The sequence below is a fragment of the Rutilus rutilus genome (assembly GCF_951802725.1).
Source record: "Rutilus rutilus genome assembly, chromosome: 19".
NCBI classification, from domain to species: Eukaryota; Metazoa; Chordata; class Actinopteri; order Cypriniformes; family Leuciscidae; genus Rutilus; species Rutilus rutilus.
Window position 1 is genome coordinate 6,788,948 of NC_140232.1, and position 6,331 is coordinate 6,795,278.

A 6,331-nucleotide genomic window follows, 5' to 3' on the forward strand; every position below is an offset into this window, starting at 1 on the left:
TGCACCAACATCTGAAGGATATGGAGAGATTCTGGATGGAGGAATAGTCTCTGATCTCTAAACTCATCAGGCATTATAGGAGAAGACTCAGAGCTGTTATCTTGGAAAAAGGTATTGAAGAAAAAGGGTGCCATTAATTGTGGCTAGCATGTATTGGATTTCATTTCATTTTTAATTCTTTTACTTCAATGAAGGGTTATCTTTTTTCAATTAAAGATCAAAAGGATTAACAAAGAAGATTTATTTTCACAGGCTTCTTTGTTCATATTTACCAAGGGTGCCAATAATTCCAACCACGACTGTAAGTGTGTCAACGTCCCTCTCATGATCGCTCGTATGAAAGTAGACCAGAAGCAATGACTGATGGTTAAAAGAGTTTAAAATATTAGTCTTTTTCAGAAGACATCGATTCATTCAATGAGGTCATATGGATTACCGCCATCAAACAAACAAACGAGTGGCACCCATTCACTTGCATCATCTGGACTCACAGAGTTGGATTATTTTCCTAAAAAATGAGTGTGTTTATCTGAGGACAGAAAGTCTTATACATCGGAGATGGCATGAGGGTGAGTAATTGATGAGAGAATTTTCATTTTTGGGTGAACTATCCCTTTAAGTAGATGATAATACAGTCGCATGATTACGTTTGTGTTTCCTTCAGCGGTCCAGAATCAGACTGACGTTGATCTTCCCGACACAGGGCTTTGACCACATCCACATCAACCAATCAAATTAACACGGCTACTTGTGATGCAAATCTGATGTGATGTCACATCTGTTGCTGAGGTGATAGCAAAAGGGCTAATGACACATTTCTGTCAACTATATTGAGTTCTATATAAAAAACCCTGATCGCTGATATTTACTGTCTAACAGCAGGTGGCTCTCTCAGGAACGTATGTCAAATACTGAAGGATCTTTAAAAAGCGGTTTATTTTCTGATAAAAAAGAAAAGAAAAGTAAAGAAAACAAATATGCATATTAGCAGACAGGCATTTATATGGATACGCTATCGCAGAGAAAATATTTGATTGCTATTGTATGTTATTTGTGGCTCATTGTGTGGTTGATATTCCTACAGGCTCATATTTAATCAATATATTACCATTACAATATGTGCATCATCAAATCAAAATCAGAATAACGCAACAACTACATATTGCATAAGGTTGTGATTTAGTCATTATTTATCAATGTAAATTAAGATTTCTTTTTAAAAATGACATACTGTATACACTACAAGTCAAATCTTGGACACACACTTGACAGATTTTTTCATAATATTAATATCATTAGTTAATCTTAATTCATATGAATTAATATAATTTATTAACATTAATTCTGATATTTCATAAATATGAATTAATATTAATATTAAAATAAAAGAAAATATTTGGACCCACTTTATATGAAGTGTCTTTGGCTACTATGCACTATAATATTTAAACAAATAATTTGGTCCAAGGCACTTTCTGTTTTTAAAAATACCTGCACATGATTACTTCTGTAATTACGTCTAATTACACTGTTACCCTCAATAGCAGCAAAAGTGTTTTTAAAACAGCATGAACACAATAAGTACAAACAGTTTTTACATAAGTGCACAGTAGTTAAAGACACCTAATATAAAGTGGGACCTAATATTTTATTAATTTTAAAGGGGCTATATGTAAAATTCAGAAATCCTTGTTATTAGCGACACCGGTGGCCGTTCAGTGAACTGCGGCCAGCAGCTTATTGCTCGTACTCATTCACACGTAACGTACAAGACACTGAACATGATTCAAGGCCCCGATATATGATTTATTTTATTTTATTAGAAGTAAAAAGAAGTTGGAAATACCTTTGCAGCGATACACTGTTAGTGAACATCCATACGCCGTCCACGCTGCTGAGAGCGTGTTTAGATGAATATGTTAATATGCGCTGCACGCTTTACTCTCAATAACAAAATAAACACACAACAAAAATGACAGCGGTGAGAAAGCAGCAGTTAAGAAAGCATCTTATCCTAGCGACGTGGATATGTTTGCACCAGCACTGCAATTCACTGGCATCATGTTGTGGTATTAATACTATCATGAGGTATTCAAATTACACTGTTATGATAGTTTGATTATAACCCCTTATTTACACTGCACACGTCTGCGGCGCGTTACGGCTCCGACGAGGTTTTGTTCCGTCCTCCACGTGGTGCCAACTCACACCAGGAGCAATTCAGAAACGAAGCGACTGGATTCGCGAGACCACGAGATTTGCCTGTCCGATGTTGTTTTTCTTGATTTTCGTGTTTTTTCTTGATTTTTGGGGGTTCTACCTTAGCTATGTTGGCTAAATGGCTGTTTTTTCCGGTTAAATGGTGTTTATTGCTCTGTCCTACTTTTTTTGTGCTGTAGCCTACAAAGTTAATACACTTAAAAGTCCAGTTATGAACGACAAGGATAAAAGATTTGTAGCTGCGTTTTAGTCTTTAAAATACATCCTCAATTATCTTGTATCTATATTTCACACACAGTGCCTGTGAGCAGGAGGAGAACACTGGCATTTGGACACGGCTTGAACGCGACATCCGTCAAAAATAGACAAGGCGCCTATCTTTAGCGAAGCAGAAACGTGCCGCGGCGCAGCTGGTATAAACACAAGAGGGGCTTTCACACTGGGTAGTTATAGGAACTTAGTTATAGGAACTAACCACCAGCATGGTTCCCCGAGAACTAATGGTTCCCCTAGGAACATTTTCCTGGTTGCATTCGCACCTCCAGTAGGAACTCTGAAGTGACTTAAGCCGCGCTTGTTGTTGTGACTTTTATTTTTACGGCACGGCAGACCTTTATTTTGACGGCACTGAGAACACCAGAGCCTTAAAGGGATAGTTCACTTTGAAAATAAATGTTGGTATGTTTTAGCTTACCTCAAGGGCATCCAAGATGTAGGTGTCTTTTTTTCCGCAGTAGTTTCAATTTTGATATTTTTAGGTCAAACCGTTCTTGTCTGTCAGTCATTTCATGCAGGTATATGGTCACTGTCTCAAAGAGCATGCACAAAGTCCAAATTAAAACAATTCCCCATCGTCCAAATTAAACAATTCCCCATCGTAAGTACACATTGATGGCCTAAGACACGAAACGAGCGGTTTGTGTGAGAAAACGAACAGTATTTATATAGTTTTTACCTCTTGAACACAGCCGCGTCCAAATGATCTGAGGGCGCGGGCGGGTATAGATATATACATAGATGTCGCCTTGGCTACAGTTTCGTTCCAATGAACTGCAGTAGCCAAGGCGACATCTATGTATATATCTATACCCGCCCTCGCCCTCAGATCATTTGGACGTGTGCTGTTTTCAAGAGGTAAAAACTATATAAATACTGTTCGTTTTCTCACACAAACCGTTCGTTTCGTGTCTTAGGCCATCAATGTGTACTTACAATGGGGAATTGTTTAATTTGGACGATGGGGAATTGTTTTAATTTGGACTTTGTACATGCTCTTTGAGACAGTGACCACAGACCTGCATGATATGACTGACAGACAAGAACGGTTTGACCTAAAAATATCAAAATTGAAACTTCTGCGGAAAAAAAGACACCTACATCTTGGATGCCCTTGAGGTAAGCTAAAACATACCAAAATTTTATTTCAAAGTGAACTATCCCTTTAACTCACAGCGCTTGCATTCTCGGCGTTCATTAGTTTACGACCTGTCTAACGCGATATTAGATCAAATTGTTATACCTGGAAAGTAGACAGTATATGAAAAGGTATTAGCGTATGCCGTGTGTTTGATGTCCAGTGTTGCTAGCTGAACAGAAATGCAAAATCGTGTTTCGCTTGGTCCCCTCAAAGTTGCGTTGGATTTTCTCCTTAGCGTAAAGGTTGAGATCTATCACTGTTTTCCATGTTCGTAGAGTTAGTTTCTGGGGTAAATATGTAGGCTATACTCCATTTGTTCAAAATGGCGGGTGCTGGTGTTTCGCGTACGTTCGGCCAATCAGCGAACACTAATGTCACTGGTAGTTCCTATAGTGCTGGTTTAGACCCTACTCTGAAGTAGGAGCTAAATTAGTTCCTCCAAAAGGCGTTCCCAGAACTAAAATCATTCCTAGTTCCTGTGGAACGAATACGCCAAAAAACGGGTACTTCCGCCATTAGTCCTGGGAACTATGAAAAGGTTCCTCCGGTGCGAAAGCCCCTAAGCATTGACTAGAGTGACTGCGATCAGCTCTGGGGGCCGTGTCGGAGCCGTAATGCGCCGCAGATGTAATAAGGGGTAAAGTACAGTATATTTGAGACTATAGACTATATAGTTCTGCCTATGTGAGACTATTGTTTGATTAATTATTTTCTTTGCATTACAGTACAGAATGGCTCTTTTGTCATTATCCTGAACATTGTATAAGCATTCATTTCATGTGTCATAGAACATAAGACAGGGGAGCGCGCTTAAAAGTCACATCCTTTTGATTTTCCCCGCAAAAATGTCCTGAGTCCTTCACATAGAAATCAGTGGACAGGCTTTCAGAGATAATCTGCGAAGTCGTGGAAGGGGAAGGTCGGGGAAGGTATCGTTTTTTAAAGTTTCGTTTCAAGCTGTTCACACTTTGGCAATTAAAAAAAGCGATTAATACATGAAAAATCTTACATATAGCCCCGTTAAACATTTAAAATTTGTATCTCATGGCTTATGGATAAATATTCTGTAAAATGTTAGTTAAAAACATTTTTGTAAGTTTGAGTTGGAGTGGATAGTAAAGGAGATTCAGAATATAGACAAGGAAGCACAAATCTAAATTTGGGTTAGGAAATAATTCAAATTATATTTGGTCAGTACATAATTCCATTTGTTATTTCATAGTGGTAATGATTATTATCATCCACATTTTAGAATAATTGAAAAGAACAGGTGTGTCCAAACTTTTCACCGGTAGTGTCCACATACACTGTACATTAAAACACTGACTCTTTGTCCCTCTGCATGTATACCTCTGTAAATACTGTGAAAAGAAAATATCATTCTCATTTCAAGCGTCTGACCTTGTGTATTCAACTAGCTCATCTAAGTCTTATTTGTATATGATCATAGGACTATGAAAAGACATTTTCTACCTGTGTTCAGGTGTCTCTGGACTTTCAGCTCAGGGTTGAGTCATATTAATCGATGGGTTCATGAAATAGACCATAATATAAATACAACATTAATGCTTTGTTCTGATGCTGCTGTGAAAGTTGTAGTTCTCATTGTAATAAAAAACATACAGTATGTGGAATATGTACATAATAGATAGTCATGCTTTGTGCTTTAATGCAGTGGTTTTCAAACTGTGGGTCGCGACCCACTTGTGGGTCACGCAGTGAGAGAAGGTGGGTCGCGCAAAGGCACTTAGCTGCAGCTAAATTTGTTACGATGAGTGGAACAAAACCAGTCCGATTAATGACCAAACGACTTTTATGTGAGTTTTAGCGCCCGCCAAAGTGAATTTTTGTCCCGCCAAAGTCTTATTTGATCGGTGAGTAGCCTAGATGAACTGCTGCGCGTGTGACAGAGTCACACAGTGCATGTTTAACTGAAAGAACGAGCAGAGAGAGAGAGGTCGCGCGCGCTCTCTCTCTCGGAGCCAGGCGAAAAAGTAAACAAGACTTCACCATCTCCAAACTAGGCGCTGTCTTCCTCTCTCTCCCTCGCACATATTAATCAAAATAAATTGACACGGTGGTAAAAAGTCGGAAATGTTTTCTGTGTTGACACAAATCTTGGATGTCCATGTCCTAACTGCTGGGATAATCACACAACGCGCACACGTCCAATTCGCGAACTAATGACTCCTTTGAACGATTCATTTTAATGAATGGTTAAAACAACTGATCTTTCCAACAGTGAACTCAGGAGACGTCTGAATCGGTGTATAACTAATCAGTAACACTTTACAATAAGGCTCTATTTATTACATAAATTACATAAAAGTACAGTTTGCTTACTCAAGCTTTAAAATATTATTATTTTTTTTATTTTTTTTGAAAAGCATATGACCACATTTTTCCACACAGTGCTATTAAGAATCGATAAGAGAATCGTTAAAGAATCGGATCGATAAGCAGAATCGTCAGTGGCATTTTTATTATTGATAAAATCTTATCATTTCCCATCCCTATGTGAAGACGGTAAAATTATAATCAAACATTAAAGAACATACATGTTTTTTTTTTTTTTTAAGAGTTAACAGTTAAAAATATTTTGCTAACATGAAGTCTTGTCACTGTCAGTCTTTTTACATCAGTGAAAAACTAGGGTATGCAGATTAAGACCATCAGCATGCATTGATTAATCCC